General features: G+C 39.5%; 2 long non-coding RNA genes across 2 annotated transcripts; both read right to left on the reverse strand.

Annotated features, from left to right (window-relative positions):
* Positions 1–33: 33 nt before the first annotated feature.
* LOC116070366 lies at positions 34–12,695 on the reverse strand. The gene is made up of 2 exons (XR_004110369.1): positions 11,994–12,695; positions 34–250 (listed from the first exon to the last, which is right to left on the reverse strand). It is a non-coding gene; the product is annotated as an uncharacterized LOC116070366 (long non-coding RNA).
* Positions 12,696–13,319: 624 nt separating this feature from the next.
* Positions 13,320–15,591, reverse strand: LOC116070363. Its single transcript, XR_004110367.1, has 2 exons — positions 15,178–15,591; positions 13,320–13,670 (listed from the first exon to the last, which is right to left on the reverse strand). It is a non-coding gene; the product is annotated as an uncharacterized LOC116070363 (long non-coding RNA).
* Between the last annotated feature and the right edge of the window lie 4,679 nt (positions 15,592–20,270).

Consider the following 20,270-nt stretch of genomic DNA (forward strand, 5'->3'; position numbering starts at 1 on the left):
CCTTAGCTAGAGACCATGTATCCAAAGCGTACATTCATTGTTCACATGTATTCAAACCATACATTTGTTGTTCATATTTGAGTTCCCTGGCATGTAGAACTTGCTGTAAGAGGTGTTAAAGCGTCTGCTTCCATCTTGAGCTCCGAGTTCTTTCTGTTGAGGAGAAAGCCAGATGGCAGGTTCTCGCAGCCACCCTTCCCACACCACAAGAGCCAGAAGCCAGAAGAACTCCTCTTGCAGCATGTTGCCTCTGTAATATTAGTCACAAATTTTAGTTAGCGAAGTAACTAAAACAGGCTGTTGTAATCTGGATTAGAAGGCAGCATTTAAAAACAAGAAAAATGATCTGGACTTGGTGGTATATGCTTAGAACAGCTCCATAGTAAATCAAGCTAAAAGGTTATGAGTTCAAGGCCAGCTTAGACAGAGCTATCTCCTATGAAAATAAGATCAGTAGGTTTAGGAAAAAATAGAAATTGATTGGTTGATTGATTAATGCTATTTTCATATTTTTACTTTCTCTTTAAAAACTAGAAGCACACATACTTAGCATGACTGAGATAAGTTAAAGACGAGTAATTATAGGGTGCCAGGCAGTGGGGAAATAAAGGGGTGGAAGAGACCCCTGTAGAGCCAGAGCTCAAAGACCCTGGACAGCTGGACGAGGGAGACTGCTGTTGTGCACGCTCCACTCTGGGTGGGTGTCTGGCTGAGGGAAGCCACATAACCCCAGTGGTGGGAGTGGAAGGGAGAGAAAGAGAGGGAGAGGGAGAGGGAGAGGGAGAGGGAGAGGGAGAGGGACAGGGACAGGGACAGGGACAGGGACAGGGACAGGGAGAGGGAGAGGGAGAGGGAGAGAGAGGAAAAGTAGAGACCGAGACCGACCATAGCCATGTGGAGAGAGGGGGAAGGGAAGGGGAGAGAGGAATCAAGAGGTGAGAGTAAAGACAATAGAGCAAGAGGTTAAGAAAGAGAGGAGCCAAGCAGCCCCTTTTATAGTGGGCTGGACTACCTTGCTGTTGCCAGGTAACTGTGGGGCGGGGCATGCCTGGTTGTAGTCAGGTGACTGTGGAGGTCGAGTCCTGCCAGACTACCAGGAGCTTGCGGCATGGTCTACGTGATAGATAGTCACAGGATAATGGAGTGAGGGTTCCTGGTGTCAGGTGCCTAATGTCTGGGGCGTAGCTCTCTGTTCTGTCCCTTGTAGAATTTTCTACTGGGTCTCCGCAGTAAGCCTCGTTCAACCAGAACACAGACTGCCTTTCACAGTCCAACAAGTAATTAATTGTCTTTTAATAAAACACCAATGAATTTCCCATTTATACTGTTGACATGTAGTACACATACACAAAATGCAAAGATCATAAGTGCTTTGGTGAATTTTGACAAAGTTATATTTCACTATTACAAAACCAAACCAAACAAAAACAACACAATCCACCCGAATCCAGAAATAAAAGAAAATCAGCAGTTCCTGAGCCGCCTCCTCTACGACCCTAGCATCCTCATCCTGGGGCAGGAACTCCCAAGACTGCTACTGTGCTGTGAACCTTCTAAGCTCACAACGACAGGCACGGATCCACCAGTGTGGTGACAACTGAGGGACATGTGAGACCAGGAACTTAGTGGCCTTAGCAGTAGGAACATGGGGTCTTCTGTGTTACTAGACAGAGTGTGTGATCCCCAATGCAAAGAAAGGGCCTTAGAGCAGCAGGTTCCGAGGTGTCTGTGTGCAGCCTCTAAGATGAAGTCAATGGTCTCCTTTCTGCTGCAGACTGGGGTGAGAAGAACCCATGCTCACAGGAAGTCAGTGGTTCCCCTTTTAAAGTACATGCTCCCGCGGTTCAGACTTCTTAGCTTACCCAACCTTCATAGCTCTTTGTACTAAACAGGGAAGCTGAACTGCTCTCTGCTATCTTAGATATCTAAGGTGGGGTTTTTTGTTTGTTTGTTTGGATGGTTGGTTGGTTACTTGTTTTTTTGTTTTTGTTGTTGTTTTGTTTTTTGAGGTTGTTGTTGTTGTTGCTGCTGCTGCTGTTATTGTTTGTTTTTTTCGAGACAGGGTTTCTCTGTGTAGCCCTGGCTGTCCCGGAACTCACTCTGTAGACCAGACTGGCCTCGAACTCAGAAATCTGCCTGCCTCTGCTTCTGCTGGGATTAAAGGCATGTGCCACCACTGCTGGCTTCTTAGATGTCTTATACTGTATGTGCTTTTCACTTTTGAATGTTACATAAACAATGCACATTTTATTGGCTTCTGCAATAAATTCTGTTTGTGAGCTCCATCTATACCACATTATCGGGTACTATCTTAGTCTTTCTGCTTGTATTATAGAGTTCCACTCAGAAACATGACCATTCATTCTCTTGAGGCACATTGTTTTTAGTTCTATTCATTGGCATAGTAGACAGTACAGCTATGGATTCCCCGCTTTGTAGCTTTGGTGAGCCTACAAGTAATTTCTTGTGAGGACAAGGCTGGCAGTAGAATTTCTGGGTCCTGAAGTATGCATATATTCAGCTTGATCACTCCAATGTGTGCAAAGAGAAGTTCTAGGATATATGCAAAGCTCTAGAGTCTCCTCACTGTTCATAGGCTGGCTCACTTGCCTGCTTCTGTCCAATGAAGAAGATGAGTTTCACATGGGGGTTTCCATCTGCTTTCCCCCAATGAACGTGGGGCTGAGCACTTTCCATTTGCTCATTCACCATCCCCATGTTTTCTTTTCTAAAATGCCTGGAAGGATTTTCTGGGTTTTCCCTCTTTTGAGTCACTGCTCACTTGGTTGACTTCTGAACCTTCTTCTTATGTCCTAACTATCAAGCTTTGTTTGACACGTTGCTAATAATTTACTTCTAGGTAATGCCTTGATTTCTCAAACAATTATGGTAGTTTTTTGGTGAATATAAGTTCTCCATTTTATTGCAATTGGATTGACCTCTTTAAAAAAGTCTTTTCTCTGGGTCAGTAGCGTTTTTTTGTTTGTTTGTTTGGTTGGTTGGTTTTTTGTCCTGATAACAAACTTATTGCCCCTCTGGCATTCATTAGCTCTGCTCTCCTTTCTTATTGGCTATAGATTGTTTATCTGTTCTATTTGCAGCTACAGTCCATCTAAAATCAATCTTAGTTCATGGAGTTAAAGAGAGACACCTTTAAAGTTGGATAGATGGCTCAAATGTTAAGGACATCTGCTCTTGCAGAAGACCTTGGTTTGGTTTCCTGTACTCCATGGTGATTCACAACTTTTCTGAACCTCCAGTTCTGGGAAATCCAGGGCCCTTTTCTGGCCAAATGGGCAAAATACATGAACCTAGTACACTCACATACCTTCAGGCAAAATACTCATACATATAAAATAAATCTTTACTCTAGTAAGTGCTGGTGTTAAAATGATGGTGATCTTCCCTGTCAACTGAGTAAAACCTAGGAGATTCATAAAGCATGCCTCTGGGTGTGTTCTAACCAAGGGGAAATTTTGTCCTGGATGCTAGTGGCACCATCTTACAGATTGAGGCCCAGATGGAATAAAACTGGAGAAAGTGGAAGAGCTCACAAGGGCAGGCATCCTCTTCTTCACATCCACCAAGACACGAGCTGGTTTGCTCTATCAGACAGTTCTCTCTACAATACTCTGAAACATCAGTGCCAGGTTCTTCCTTTGATAGCATATAATAGCAAATGTTTTATCACAGGAATAAGAAAGTCAGTGTCAGCTCCTTTATTATAAAGAATGTGGCAGGTTTGGTGGGAGGGTCTTCCTTTAAACTCTAGTCAGTACTGTGTTCAGGTGATCTGGCCATGAGCCAATAATACTCCATAGTCTTAATTACTATATATTTGTGAAAAAGAGAAATGCATTAAAAATAAGCTCTCCAATCTGACTGTTCTTAGGAATACAGTGCCTAACCTTGGTCCTTTCATTTTGGTATACATTTCAGAAATAGCTTGACATCTTCTTAATGTATCTTCTGAAATCTTGACCGAGGTGGCATTTGAGAGATAATCTTGAAGACAACTCCTATTTTATCTTTCAGATCACTAATATAACTCACACCTCAGTGTGCATTCTTCTTTCTTAGGCATACCTTATGCTTTGACTTAAACAGCTTTTATATTTTTATTGGACATATACTTTATTCCATATATTTGTCCATATTGGACATGTTTATTTTATAATAAATTGAATTATGCTGAATTCTTGACTTTTATTAATTTGTAATATTATATATAGTAATAAAATTGGATTTTAAAACAATAGCCATAATTTTCTTTGTTTATTGCTTTATGTCTTAATCTTGCCTTTCTTCTTTTATTTCTGTGCATTGTTTTAGTGAACTAGCCTCAGCCTCCAATACTTCATGAGAAAAAATTCAATACTATATTTTGAAAGCTTTACCTGCCATATTGTTTTGAATATCAACTCCTCATGAGATTATAAAACTCCCTTTATATTTAAAATTCACTCTTTTTTAAATAATAGAAGTTTACTTGTTCTGAATTTTTGGAAATTTTATCACATGATCTCTATCTATATCTATCTATCTATCTATCTTTTATTTTTTAATATTAAACTTTTTTTAATTCTTCAAGTAAAATCTCAAATTCAACTTAGACATGATGTATTACATTCAGTATATCCTTTTTGCAGGTCTCTACCAATTTCTTTATTGTATTTACATTATTTTGTACCTTTTCTTCTTGAAAATGAGCACACTTAGGGGAACATGGCTACACCAGTGTCTTACAATGAGAAGTGTTACCTCTTAGCTGTTCCTGGCACAAGTTTATGTAAAACCTCAGTTAATTCTCACAATAAAGGAGGGAAAGCATGCAATATTTTCTTTCCCATTTTCAAACAACATGGCTTCATGTTTCTATAACAAAGGACAAATAAAGTCCTTTGTTTCAAGTTTTACAATTCATGAGAACCTTTTTCCAGGGAAAACTGTGGTTTTCCGTTGTTGTTGTTGTTGTTGTTGTTGTTGTTCTTGTTGTTGGCTACCTCTGATGGAAAACACAGTTTAAATGTGAAGCAGCTTGACTGAACAAAGGGACTGGATGTATTGGTGAAGAAGTTGAGGTGAGCACCCAGTGGTGTCTCTTTGGATGCTCCCTGGATTCTCCGCTAACAGGCCTTTCCTCTTGGTACGGGGCACAACATCTGTCCCGTGAGGGTCTTATGACCTACTTTCTAGAGAAGTAGGTCAGGTAGTGATTTTTTTTTCTAGTTTTTATGGCTGGCGTGAAGGGAGAAAGAGAGAGAGAAGGGCGGAGAAGGTCAGAAGCATCTTGTTTCCTAGGCTCTCTTGTCTTCTTTAGCTCAGAAACTGTTTGGTGTGCCCCGGCACCATACTTTGATGTATTGTGTCCTGAGCCCTGACAACAGAAACCATCCCAATCTAAGGGACGCTTAAGAGAAGAGGAGAGAAAAACTTGACATAAAAGAATCATGTGCAGATTGAAAAAAAAAGTTTCTGGGTTTTCAAATTCATCTTGAGATAGTTTCAGTTTTCTATTCTATAACAAATAATAATAACAATAATAATAATAATAATAATAATAAGTTTAATCAACATTAAACATTAACATAAAGTTATTAACATTATTCTATCTTTTTAAGTTTATACTACTTATACTGATAATCAATTTTGAATAACTGAGAGTGATTTTTATATTTTTCCTCTCTCTTATAAGAGATTCATTAATTAGTTTAAGGACTCATTTTTTTTGGTTCTTTTTAATCACTTCACATATGTTTAGTTTTTTAGCTTCTACAATACAAAGATTTCATTTACAATTGTATCTGTACTTTCTTGAGGTTGAAGTTTAGAGTGCTGATTTAAACACATTTTCTGCCACCAGCTTAACTCACCTTTACTGTGTCCTTCATCTTTAAGGGTATTAGGGCTCACTCATCTTCTACATGTCCATTAAACTATTGAAGACCAGTATTCTGTGTTTATAACCTAATATTAAATAATCAACCATATCCAAGACTCTCTTGTTTGGAGGGGAAGAGAGAGAGGTGAGAGACAGAAGAAGGGGAGGGAAGGTTGAAAACCCTTTCTATTGAAGAGTGAATCATGGAACCAATGATGTAGTTAATGGTCTCTAATGATAACAGGAAATCAAAGGAAGAAGTTAACATTGAATGATCCCTGGTTTTTACTAAGTGGAGAACAGATATAGGTCAAGACAAAAAAGGAAAGGACTAGGAGAGTTGTGTCCTTGTGACCTTGATAACTGATTTCCAAAGCCAGTCTTTCCTCATCTGTAGAACAGCAGGCATGCAGTAATTCTTTCTAGACTTTTTCTCTACCATAATAGAAGTCACAGAGAACAAATTGTCTTCAATATAATAAACATTGGTGATATTAAAAAGCAGTCTATTGACAAGGTAATAAATTTAGTAACTTCTTGATCATTGTAATAGTGACAGTGGGATCTAAATGGGTTTTAATGTCAGGAAGACAGGGAAGTCAGTGCCCAAAACACCCCCAACAATTATTTTATAATCAAAAAAAGAAATCAAGCATAAATCAGTGTCAACCAGGTAATGACCCTCAGTTTGCAGAGTCCTGTTTTTCATAGAGTTCTGTTACAGAGTTCTTTTGGTTTGAATAGAGGATAGGATCAATCAAGAAAAATCATTAAGGATAGAAAAATGAAGTAGACTCAACTGGGTTAAGCATCAAAACATTATGTGTCCTCACTATAGGAAAAACTAAGAAACATAACATCTACAGAAGACAAATTTCAATAAGTCACAACACAAAGCACAATTACAGTTCATACAGTTATGATGAAATCCACATTACCCTAGGATTTTCATCTCATAAGAACAAATAAAGACTATAAATAAAAAGTTTAATTCTTCCTTTGATAAGATATCTTCCTCTTCCATAATTTTGTAATGTTTGCATTAGGAAACTGTTGACTGTAATTGCTTTCTCCTCTTAATGTGAACCTACACACACACACACATTTTAAAAACTTGACAGGCCAGCTTGATGACATTCTGAACAAAATTTTCTTTTCTTTCTTTTTTTTTTTTTGACTTGTTTACTTCTTTTTTATTGGATATTTTATTTATTTACATTTCAAATGCTATCACAATTCCTGGTTTCCCCTCCAGAAACCCCTCTCCTCCTTCTTCTGTGAGGGTGCTCAACCACCCATCCACCCACTCCAGGACCTGGGAGACATCTCCTTGAAATCTACACATAGAATTCCTATTTCCTAGTTCTTGCGAGAGAGTAGGAGTCTGACTTTGTGTCAGGTCGCAAAGCTACATCTGCCATAATGATATGAGACATCTGTCCCTTTATGCATAAAGACAGTCATTTAAGTAACAGTGATTTCAATTATCATTGTGGAGGTAAATTGAACTATGTGTGACTATTCTCTTACTTGAAAACTATTTACTCTTTTTCTTGAAAACACATGAAATAGTTGTATATATTAGTCTATGAAAAGAGTAAGGTTTTTTTTTTTTCTGTTTTCAAATACTTACCAAAATGTGATTACGTATCACAACTTGGTTCAGTGCTTGTTTATAACCAAAGTGCATTCTTTTGTGTTAACTTTACTGTGAGGAGTTCCAGGCTGGGGGAGGGGGGTGATTTTTTTTTTTAAATGTATTTCCTCAGCACTTGTCAGGACTGGATTCAGAACAACAATCTGAGACATCTAAGCATATTTCCCAATAAAGATCCTTCTTTTCTTTTAATTAGATATTTTCTTTATTTACATTTCAAATGATATCTCTTTTCCTGGTTTCCACTGGGGGGAACTCTGTTCCCTCCCCCCTCCCCCTGCTCACCAACCTACCCTCTCCTGCTTCCTGGCCCTGGCACTCCCCTACACTGGGGCATAGAACCTTCACAGGACCAAGGGCCCCTCCTCACATTGATGGCCATCCTCTGCTATACAAATGCTGCTGGAGCCATAAGTCCCCCCATGTGTACTCTTTGGTTGGTAGTTTATTCCCTGGGAGCTCTGAGGGTACTAGGTAGTTCATATTGTTGTTCGTCCTTCAGCTACTTGGGTCCTTTCTCTAGCTCCTTCATTGGGGACCCTGTGCTCAGTCCAATGGATGGCTGTGAGCATCCACTTCTGTATTAGTCAGAGCCTCTCAGGAGAGCCTTCTTACCTATCTCCACCCCTCTGATGTCTGTCCTACCACACCAGCTGAAGCACGTGGCCAGAGGTGCATTGGTCTGTGCATGAGAGAAAGAAAAAGAGAAGGGAGAATGGGGTTAAAGCCTCCATTTGTATTCACCTTCTCTCTGTGTGTTTATCCCGTTAACTACAAGCAGAGTAGGATCTCTTTTCTCCTGGCATGACTGAGGGCAGATACTAGACCACATTGTTCATGGATTTGAAACTGAAGCCATGAACCTGGAAGCAATTCCAGCACTTCAGGCCTCCTGGCTCAGAGGGGCCTCTTTCAAGATCCTAGGAAGGGGTTTATGTGGTCTTGTCATTATAAAATTTGCAAAAGTAACATCTTCCTATATTCCTTTTGATAAAGAGACTAAGGGAACCATGAAAGCTTTAGGCTCCTGCTGTGAAAGAAAGCGAGAAACAGCAGGGAGCTAGCCAACATGCAAAAACAGCCCGAAATTTAGTGTGTTCTAAAGACAGAATTGTTAGACATTTTACCCAAGCCAGCCACGGTGGTTTTGAAAACAAACAAACAACAAAAACAAACAAAGAAACAAACAAACAAAACCCAAATCAAACTTTTCTGTTTCAAAATTATTTTTAAGCAATCAGAAAATAAGGTGTTCAAATGAACTCTTGACTTCCAAGCTAAAATCTCGCTGTAAAAAACTTACTAATACAACAATTTTTCTTCCAGGTAACTTATTTTGTACAATCAACATGGTAGCTAAAATAAATTACTGGGACCATAACAAATAGTGTAAACAATTTTAAAAACAGAACTTTGATAATAGCAGCGTCTAGGAACTAAGGATATAAATTGTAAGTGTACAGTGTGAATATTCTCTTTCTGTAATTTCTTAAAGGCATTTCACGAAAATGTCCAAATCCCTGTTTATGCAACATTTGTTTGTATAAATAGGTTGTGCTATGTGGCAGAGGAAATGACAACCTGTGTCTAACATATCCTTTATTTTGCAAGATTTAAAATTAAAATCACAGCGTATGTTAAGCATAGCAATTGATAGGTCCGTATGGGGAATACAAAGAGAGAGACAATAATTGGGAGTCTGTGCAGACCTCCAAGGTAAAAAGGCTATGCTCCAGCTGGGAGAGTGCTCAATGGGTCCAGAAAGGGGAGCCTGGCAAAGCCATAAGGCTTTCCTATGTGATCATGTTAGTAAAGGCAGAAGAGAGACTAGGGTTCAGATTCACACTGGCAAGGCATGGTATGCTCAGATTTAAATGGAGGGTAAGTTACACTGCTGGCTTTCCAAGGTCCTCATTTCTCTTTTTAAGAGCCCCAGTCTATGGTAGGTTGTTACTACAGTTGACTAGGACTTTATCCTTTTCCTTTCCTTCATTGTGGTTCTCTCTGATGTTTCCCTCACTCACGGTTTCACAAAATGTATGTCACACAAGCTGGGGGAAAATATAACCAGGAAGGAGGTTTCTTTCCATTAGTTTTAGACTCCAGTGAGGAAGAGCTTCAGCCTACCCATGACATGGTCAGTATCTGTAATTCCTTCTGGCTGAAGATGCTGGCCAGATCCGGGGAGGCAGGGACCAGTAAAGCCTATTCAGGTTAGCTACCCATTCCTGTTCAGCAAGTGGTGATGAAGAGACAGAGGCTTAGTGATGTGACTGAAGGAAAGAAACCACAGTGAGCCCTATCCAACTACAAAAAGAATCTTCTTAGTTCTTCTAAAGATTTATTTTTATTATCTTGTGTGTGTGTGTGTGTGTGTGTGTGTGTCTGTGTGCACGCGTGTGTGCACTCGCACGCGTGTATGTGGAGGCCAGAAGAGGGTATCAGATCCCCTTGAGCTGGAGTTATAGGCTGCTGTTGGTTGCTTTATCTAGGTGCTGGGAACTGAACCCATGTCCTCTGCGAGAGCAGTGAACACTCTCAAATTTTTTTTCTTTTTTTAAAACTTATTGCATTATGATAAGAAAAGTTACATGATTTGAATTTATTTGAATTTGTTAACATTTAAAAACATATTTTAAGTAAATAGAATTAAATCACATTCTTGTTTCCCTTTTATACCTCAACTCCTCCCAGAGACTCCCCCTTTAATACCTACAATATCTTTTTTGTCATATTCCTTAAAATTTATAAAATATTATAACATTAAAAATAAGTATTATAAAAGTTGTTTAATATAAAACAACAATCAATTTAACAGTCTTCATCCAGGAAATCCAGGACACAATGAGCAAAACTACACCCTAGAAGAAACAAGAAAGTAATCTTTCAACAAATCCACACAAGCCTAATTCCACCTCTTACAACAAAAACAACAGGAAGCAACAATTACTTTTTCTTAATATCTTAATAGGAAAATTAATATTACCAACATATCCTAATCAATTGAAATCTAATAATATGAGGAATTAGAAATTTGTTGACTGTCATCCAATGGTCTCTCTAATTTGGTAATTGGAGAAATAGGTCCAATATTGTACAATCTATATACACTTTCAGCTTGTTTGTTTGTGACAGTGTTTGGCTGTGTACAACATAAGGGTCTCAAATTTTCAAAGCAAGCATCATGCCATCTATGTATTTCACAGGGCGTGGCATGCATCTATTCAACAGTCTTGAGGACTTCAACCATCCCACTGAGCAATGTGCCTCTCCCTGTAGAAATCTGACAGTTGCTGTGTATATATTCTTGATGGGCACAAAGCCTTATGGATAGAGTGTATGGGAAGCTGTCATATATGAGCTTGTTAAATTTAGGGGGTGGGGAGAAGCCTTGTTAATTTTAACATTTCCAAATATAAAAACATAAAATAAGCACTAAAGGTCAGAACATGTCAAAAATTGAATGCACCACATAAAGTCACTATGTTGGGGCTATTCACAACATGAGCAATAACCACAGCAGTGTACATGATTGCCTTTACCCCATAGCTACGGTTTATATGTTATAGGACAAAGTCCTTTGGTTTAGCCCAAGGAAACAATGCAGGACCCTTTAGTTAGAATGGTGTAGAATATACATTTTCTTAGGTGAGTTTTAAATCAAGCCTTTTGCTTTTCTTTATGAGTGCTTGGTAGTCTAGGCAGATAATTAAAAAGGAAAACACATAGAAAACAGAATCATCTACTATGACATTCACTTCTAGCTTTAAATTATTATGTTCACGAGGCTAATTTAGTTTCATAAACATTCTGAGAGTATAATACTTTGCATATATCCAGAGCATTTGGAACTTTTAAATTTAACATAATAATAATTAAGGAGGCTTCAGGTGGCATTACTGATGATGTAGCTAAAAACTGCCGTATCTGATTTCAAGTTGCTCAGATGTGAGCTACCATGACGACTTCCTTTTTAGGTAGTCTAAGCCTTTGCTTAAGGAGTATCCACAAGTTTGTATACACTGTAAAGTATTCTCAATGAACTTCTTATTTAAGATCTCCACCACCATCTTCAGTAACCCAGAGAACCTGAAATCTTGGAATTCTCAGTTTTATTGCTCTGTTTTTCCTTTATGTTGACACAGTGTTTAGTTCCCATATCAATAGTTTAAAAACCATGAATATGGAGCACTGATTATGCCCCTGTGTTATTACTATAATGGCCTCTCTTTGTTACAGCACTATTTCCATTTTGTTGTGGGGTCCTAAGCATCACCCATAACCCTTGATCTTGTCATGTCTCCAAATATTTACCATGCCCTCTCGGAACTCCTATGACGGACAATAGAACTTTTAAAAAGTAAAGAGCTGCGAGTGTTGCCCATTTAGGCATGCCTAGTGTGAACGGCTCCCCGGGCTCTATCCCACTACTGAAGAAAAGTAAAAAGGACTGACCGGTATCCGTTACCAACACTGTTTTAGAGCCATAGTGATATCTGTAGAACACTCTGGACGTCGTTTCTGTTCTTTTTCCATAGCTATGAAAGGCAGTTATGAAACCAAGGACGAAAGATGGTATGCTACCAGGGATGGGGGTTGGGAGATGGAACTAAGCTGCATCATCTAATCAGTACAGAAAAAACACAACACAATTGCCAGTGGGTTATTCTGTGGTCCTTCAGAAAAAAATCTCTTACACATATGAATGCAAAGAGCTGTAGCTTTTCAAGTAAGAAAGAATAGGCTTTGTGTAGTCCAAAGTGATTTTCAATGAGACAGGACATTTACATTTGTCCTTGCTACTTTCCTGGGGTGTGCCAGTGGCCGAATCCTCACCCGGGGTGAACCTCCCACTGCTCCATCATCACACCCGGCCGCCTGTTGTCATTTTTGATGTGGCCTCACAGAGTCCTGCTCAGAGCTGACTTAGCTGGGCTGCTCCTTACAGAAATGTTAACAAGCACAGGCTCCGAGGAAATGGCGCTCCTGCGGGGATTCTGACCCGAGGCCACAGATTCAGTAGTGGGTTTATAGCTTCATAGCATGGTTTTCATTTAGTCCCCTCAAAGATTTGTATTTCTCAGACTTGCAAACTGCCCACCCGCTCCCATCCCTCGAGGGTCTTCTACCCCCATTCCAACCCCAGAGGAAGTTTCTCTTGTAAAGAACAGAGTCCAGTTAGGGAGCTAATGAGCTGCATACACGGCTTGATACACACTTTCTCTCTCTTCAAAAGGGGCTCGCAGGGGGCTTGGTGTTTGTGCACTGCCAAAGTCTCCACAAACCACCCCCCATATTGTCAGCTCCTCCAAACTGTTTTCTATTTATCGGACTTCGTCATTTGGCGTAACTTTCAAACTGGATGTTGACAGCTGAAATTTTTTGATACACTTGAAAAAATTAATTACTCGTAAATTTTACTTTTTACACAGAAATTCCCATTATGATGACTTGGTGTGATGGATTTTATTCAATTTAACGTCACTCTTTTTATTTCGAAAGCACCTGGCTTGGGAATTAATTCTTTGTCGTGAAGTCTGTCATGGACATTGCAATGTGTTCTCAGGCCCCAGCAGGGACTGGGTTTAGCCTTTCCTCAGCCAATGTGAAAAACCAACATTCATCCACTCATTGCCAGCAACCCTGGAAGACTAAAACTGTCCCTGAATTAGAAATCCTGGTGGGATAGAACACTGAGTATTTGAAACTTGGTTATGTGCTAGAAACAGGGAGAATATTACACATTCCTCCTAGTATGGAGCAAAGCCACAAAATCAGATGGCGATATTCCTCCTCTGCTACTGATATTTAATTTTCTTCAAAGGTATTAACAGTATGACATGGCGAGGAATCCATCCGATAGGAAAACAGTTTCTTTATCCCCTGTGAGTAGTTTAAATAAGGGAGGAGCTAGAGAGATACCACAGAGGTTGAGAGCATATTGGGTTTTTTCATCCGACTCAGATTTAGCTCCCAGCATCCACACATATACAATGCACATACATATATGTACATGCAGACAAATGCACACATTTAAAAAAAGTGAACTTTTGTTTTGGTTCCATACAGCTTTCTCAGTTGTCTCCGGTGATATCCAGACCTCTCTGCAGACGGCTCAGGGAGAAGCTGGGCCTGGAAAAAAAGAGAAACTGTTGTTGGCCATTCAGCTGTGAATAGAGAACAAGAAGCCAGTTACATAGGATGTTTCAAGAAGAAAATATTACCAGAGCTTCCTCTGACAGATGAACTCATGCAGAATTTTTCAAAATTAAGTCAATAAGTTCTTTACATTACTAAAGCACATGGTGCATTTTCTGCTAACATGTTTACTATGTGTACTTTGATTTTACGCAGTGGTATGCTGGAAGATGCCACTAAGTTCTTACTGAGGTCAAGTGAGTGGTGCTAGGCCGTGGCCCCTGGCCGTGGCCCCTGGCACTTGCTGCTGCTGCTGCTTACTTTGGATCTACAGAATGAACTTCTAATAGTTTTACTTTAGTCATTTGAATATTCATCTCTGCACATTTGTTTTTCTCTCTTACATTTTAATAGATGGTACGTATTCATAATAATTCTTACTTGCTAATTCCACCATCAGTATCAGTTTGGATCAGTTCCAGTTGAGCCATCTTCTATCTTTCTCACTGTGGACCATTATTTCTTTTCTCTTCTTCATCTATGAGATTGACTTTTCCTTGATTCTAAACTAAATCGATCTGGTTGGATGCTGGGTGCCTTTATATCCCTGCAAATTCTTGAGCTTTACTCTAGAATGTAGTTACTGAGAAACAGTTTTATATTCTTGAGTATGTTTAGAGACTTCTCGGGTTAGACCACATCAGTGCCTAGCTCAGGGCTGACTACCCTCTGCTCCCTAAGGGAGCATTCTGAGTATTTCACCAGTGTGCTTGGAGTTGGATGTGTGTCCATTTGCCAGGTGGGAACTGGCAGTGTTCCCATCTCTGTGGGAAGGCCAGAAACTGTTTCCTGTCCCCTTTGAATGGCCCTTTCCTGAGATTTAATGTGAATAGTTTCCTCATGTACCACTAAGTATTATGATGTCCACTTAAAAAGACTTCAGTTTTATGTTTTCCTCTTCCTCCTCTCTCTTCTCCTCCTATTCCTCTCTCTTCTTTCTCCATCCCTCCTAATTTTTATCACTGCTTTCCTTTCCTTCCTTTTCATGTTTATTTCCTCTTCTTATCCTATTTCTCCTTCATTTATATAACAATACAAATTAAGTTGTGGATTTCTAAAAGAATAGAGATAGTTTGAGTTACAGGGTGCTGTGTAGAGCTCTATAGGAAGTCCAAAAACTAGCTCTGGTACCTGTTAAACTTTAGAGACTGAATATTCTAAATCACATCAGCAAGAACCTGTGAATGAATAACCAACGACATCAGAAAAGTCAGAAATGTGTAACATTCTAAAAGCTGAACACGTAGATGAAATAAGGGTGAATCAACTATAACAAATGTTACTAAGATTTAAAAATAAACATGTAGAGTGAGACTCAGCATTGAATTATTTCATGGATAGGCTTTCATTTATTTTCATTTCTATTAACCAATAAAGATCTAAAATATTGGAGGAATTATAAACTTGTATTTACTGGTTTTCTTTTTGAAGAATGTCATACCTCAATATGGAAGCCCAGTACAGTGCCATCGGACGGATGGACAACATTCTGAGACGGTCTGCCGAGCCATATGAGGACATGAAGACCATTGTGGTGGGTAGGCTCATCTTTTCTTAAGGCACAATGACATGTTCTAAATTAGAACTGGGAAGTAGGCAGAGGCCTCCTGACCTCCTCCTCTACATCCTCTAAGAGCCACCAGTGAGTGGCTGCCACGGAAGGAGCCTTCGCTGCTTCTCCGAGCTGAGCATCCCAAGCCTTTGCCATGGTGACACCCTGTCTGAGCCCTGAAGGACAGAGGCTGCTGATGGTCTTTGACACTTCTTCTGACAGGCTGAGCACCCTGCCTTATCTTTTTTTATTATTATGTACAAAGAATTTTTTTTTACACAAAGAAACTTAATGTTAATTTAAAAAAAAGTTGGAAGTATATCTCAAATTAGAGTCTGTGTTTGCATTATGATGACGATGATGATGATGATGATGATGATGATGATTTTTTTTTCTCTGTGTAGTCCTGGATGTCCTGGAACTCATTCTATATACCAGGCTGGCCTCAAACTCAGAGAGCTCCACCTGCCTCTGCCTCTAGAGTGCTGCGATTAAAGGTTGGAACCAAGATGTCTTGCCTCTGTCTTTATTTTTTAATAACAGTTTTTAACTATGTAAATACCCTAAATGGTACTATATATTCCTAAGAATAAAAAAAAAAACACTTTGTTAGAGACCATAACCTGTTTTACCACACAGACTTCGCTCCACCTGTGACTCAAAGTGGGAAGACAAAGCTTCGATTATTATCATGGCAGGAAAGAAGGCGGCAGGTTGGCAGACATGGAGCTGGAGAAGAAGCTAAGAGTTCTGCATCTTGATCCTCAGGCAGTAGAAGGAGACTGTCACTGGACATAGCTTAAACACAAGAGACATCAAAACCCATCTCTACAGTGACACACATATTCCAACAAGGCCATACCTCTTAATAGTGCCCCTACTATGGACCAAGCTTTCAAAACATGGATCTATGGGGGTCATACCTATTCAAACCACCACAAATTCACCATAAAACATGTGCCCTATTTCTGAGTTTGGCCTTAGATTATTACTGCTTAGTAATACTAAAAGAGATGTTGAAAAGTAATGGGTATTAAAAAGTTGATGAACATAACTGATAACTTACATACAGAATTCAACATATTGGCTTAATTTGTTTTACAAGTCACTCACTTAAGGCTCTGCATTCTTTCTAAGTGGGCAGACCCTACTCTGTACAGACTAGTTAATGATTAAGTGGCATTGTGTGGACTTCGACTTCTTCAGGAAAATAATTTCTCAATGAGGCAAATTAAAGAGAGTCCATGAGAGACTTGTAGAGACGCCCCTGTGAGCATTATCTGGGGATTATGATGTGCTGATTACTTCTTGGTGTCTTGTGCTCCTGTCCCCAGATGCTGGGGCTTTGCCAATGCAGTCTCCTAGCCAGTGAAGTCTCCCATAGCTCCTACCACACAGGACCGAGAATAGCCTTAGAGCTGTCCTTATTTCCAAACTTCCAGGAGGGAGGGAGGGGAAAATTAACAGGGATATGGGTAGGTTAATTGTAGACTTTCACCTCTCCTTCCTCTCCCCCCAGATCCAACGACCCCAGTCTCACCCCAAGTTTGCAGCAGACTACCTGCCCTCCTTTCTGCTCCCATCTCCAGCAAATCTCAGAGGTCTTCTCCAACTTCCCTCTGTACTTGTTCCTTTGCACTTTGCCCATCTCCAGCAGGCAAGAAAGGAGGTTATATCATGGCCTCTGTACTTGAGGTTTCAAAACCTATTTTGTTATTGTTACCTAGACTTCAAGTAGAGATCTGACAGAGCCAGTTTGGGTTGTGTAACTTCCTTAAATGACGAAAAGAGGGTTAGGCCACCCTGTAACAAGGGTTGAGTCAAGATTAGGTAGCTTGTGAAGTACAGGGTAAACATCACCATCTAGGAGATTTAGGGAGTAAAAGTTAGTCTCTTGCCTGTGCCAATTAGCCAATATACATTGGCAGGCACTCTTTCTCTCTTGACCTGTTGCAGTTCCTCAAAAGTCACCTACTGGTCTGCCTTCCAAATTGATAGCAGAGAAAAGTGCAACCTAGAGAATGCTGCCAAGCCAGATTCTTAAAGCTTGCTCTCAGGATCCTGCATCCCTTGACCTCCTGCTGTATTGGATCTGAGACTGTGATGTGAAAACTATTCAGGTCTTAGTGGAGCAAGTGTGTATCCTTAAACCCTCCAGGGAGTCTTAGAGTTCCTGTTGGATTACTGGACCAGGTTAGAAGCACAGCTGCTAATACCTACAGCTATAAAAGCTGTTTGTCTAATTGTCTAAGGCTGAAAATGTAGGTTAGGAATGTGTCCAAAAGATGGGAGAATCCACAGTTGACTTTAGCTATCCTGTAACACCACAGGCTAGAAAAAGGGCTGGAGACATGGTTCAGCACTTAGAAGCACTTGCTGTTCTGCCAGAGGACCCAGCTTAGATCCCAGCATTCGTATATAGAGGCTCACTATTGCCAGTAACTCCAGCTCCAGGGAATCCATTGCCTTATTCTGGTCTCTGCAGGCACCCCCACACAAGCACATATACATCAGACAGACATAGATAAAAAAATAATTCTCAAAAAAACTAACACAGAAGATAGAAGATCTTCTCTATGATCTGGAGAGTATCTGAATCTTTGCTTCTAGTCCTACCTGACATTTATTCAAATTCTTCTGCAAACCGTGAAGCTTCTTTATGTACTCTTGATATTGATGCTCAGTTCTTGACTTCAAAAAGAATAGTCTCTGTTATTATCCAAACTATTTTATGAAATATTATGGTGGGCATTTTTTTGTTTTTGGCTGCAAACCCTCTATTATCAGCAGCTCTGTTTGGAAGAGGATAAACAACTACTTTCCCAGAGTCAGTTCCCGGCATCTGTTTTTATAGTAGCATGATGATTAGATTACAGTGATATAGATCTACTAGCTACTTTGTATACATTGGAGTTTTTAATTTCTCACTTCAGATGGGAATTTAGTATTTGTGCTAGTTAGCTCCTGCTTAGGCTGTCCCAGGTCTCTGCTGTGAGTGCCTCATGTGGGTCACATGGTCAGCCTCACAGGAACCTCGGGGATGTAGTTGGTGATTACCACAGGTTACAAACCTTGAAGACAACTTTACCTAGAGTAGCAAAGTTTGAAAATAACTTAGAAAAAAGGAACTTGCCTGGGCCCTTGTTCTATGACATAGTGCCTTGTTTATTAAGAAAATTCTCTGCATCCCAAATAACTACAAAAATCTAACTCTGTTAGATAGACAAGATGTTTCATGCCTGTAATCCATATATTTGGGAAGCCTGAGGCTGTAAGATTACTATGTGTTTTGAGTCCAGCCTAGTCAACAGTGCAAGAAGAGCCCATCTTAACAAATAAACAAATAAAAATCTAGTTTATTAGATCATAACATCAAATTTTCACTTAAATTGGGTTGCTCAACTATATTCATTTTATTTTGTCATACATTTTGCCCCCCCCCCCTTTTTTTGTTTTGTTTTTTTTCAAGACAGGGTTTCTCTGTGTAGTGCTGACTGTCCTGGAACTCACTCTGTAGACCAAGCTGGTCTCAAACTTAGAAATCTGCCCACCTCTGCCTCCCAAGTGCATGTGCCACCACTGCCTAGCTTTATATTTTCCTTTTTAAATTGACAGTCAGGTGATCTGAACTCTATGAACAACATGAATGCATCGAAGAAAATCCTAACAACTATACGTTAAAAAATAAAGCTATTTCTGTATTTTTAAAATAATAACATTGGAAGAAGTAACTTGTGGATTTGTGTCATCAAATACTTTGGGGATATTTTGTGATTCTATAGTACTTTTTTATGTTGACACTTAGAAATAGTGCATCCATTTTGTCCACATTTTATTGTCTTCCATGACGAGAATGTGCCTTCTAAATGAGTGATTTATAATTTGAACTTTCAGTGAAAGAGTGTTTTTAGGTAGAGGCTTTTGGGGTTGTTTGAGAATCAGACCACAGCAGCCTTCAAGAATATTCAAGCCAATCACTTTCATCTTCCACATATTTATTCACAATGTTAGAGCATATCAAGAAAGCTCTCACTATATGTAGTTGAATTGGACTCATGATCAAGTCTCGTGATCCGTGAAAAAAGTAAATCTCTGTTCTCTATAAAATTATCTAACATCAAGTATTCTGCTATAATAGTGGAAAATAAAGTATTACCCCAAACACATATAATATCAGGATTGTCACATTTGAATGGAGACACACAAGCAATATTATTAAAGTTCAATGGTGGCTCAAGGGTCAAATGTCAGAGGACACAGGCAGGAAGTAAAAACATTCTCAGAATGGAACAAGATAAAGAATACAAAGAGAGAGAGAGACAGAGAGACAAAGAGGGAGAGAAAGGAAAGAGAGAGAGGGAAGAAAGAGAGAGTCTAAGAGTACAAAGAAAAGAGGGATCGGAGGGGAGAGGTAGCTCATCTCCCTTGTCATGTAGAAAGGACTTCTCTAGAAGCTCACACAGCAGAAGCCTGGGTTTATGCACCCATCACTGGTAAGAACAAGTCCACTAGAGAAGCTTGAGACACAGGGGGTGACCAAAAAAGGAAGCTGCTGACTTCCTCATTATTTGCTGTGGGTAGTCAAAGACAAGGAGTTAGGAAATTCTCAATCGACAGCAGAACACTACCTGTGACTGACAATTGCTTCCCACTCAAAGTTACACAATTCCAGGGAAGGTTATTCACTATATTTTTGGAATTCACCCATTACCCAGTTTCAAAATGATAATTATCCTTTAACATAAAAGAAAAGTCATATAAATCCTCAAGATACCTCTGCAGTTTGGGTATCTTCTTTTTGTTACTCTCTTAAAATCCTGTGAAGTTTCTCAGTTTCAGTGTCATTGTTCTTCAAGGAAAAATGTAAAATATTATTTTGCCCACTATAACAAGAACATCTCTGCGTGTTTATGTCTTTCTTCTCCTTTTCCTTTTCATTCTCCTCCTCTTCCTCCTCCTTGGTGGATAAATGTTGCTAAATG

The sequence above is a fragment of the Mastomys coucha genome, unplaced genomic scaffold (genome assembly GCF_008632895.1).
Source record: "Mastomys coucha isolate ucsf_1 unplaced genomic scaffold, UCSF_Mcou_1 pScaffold1, whole genome shotgun sequence".
Lineage (NCBI taxonomy): Eukaryota > Metazoa > Chordata > Mammalia > Rodentia > Muridae > Mastomys > Mastomys coucha.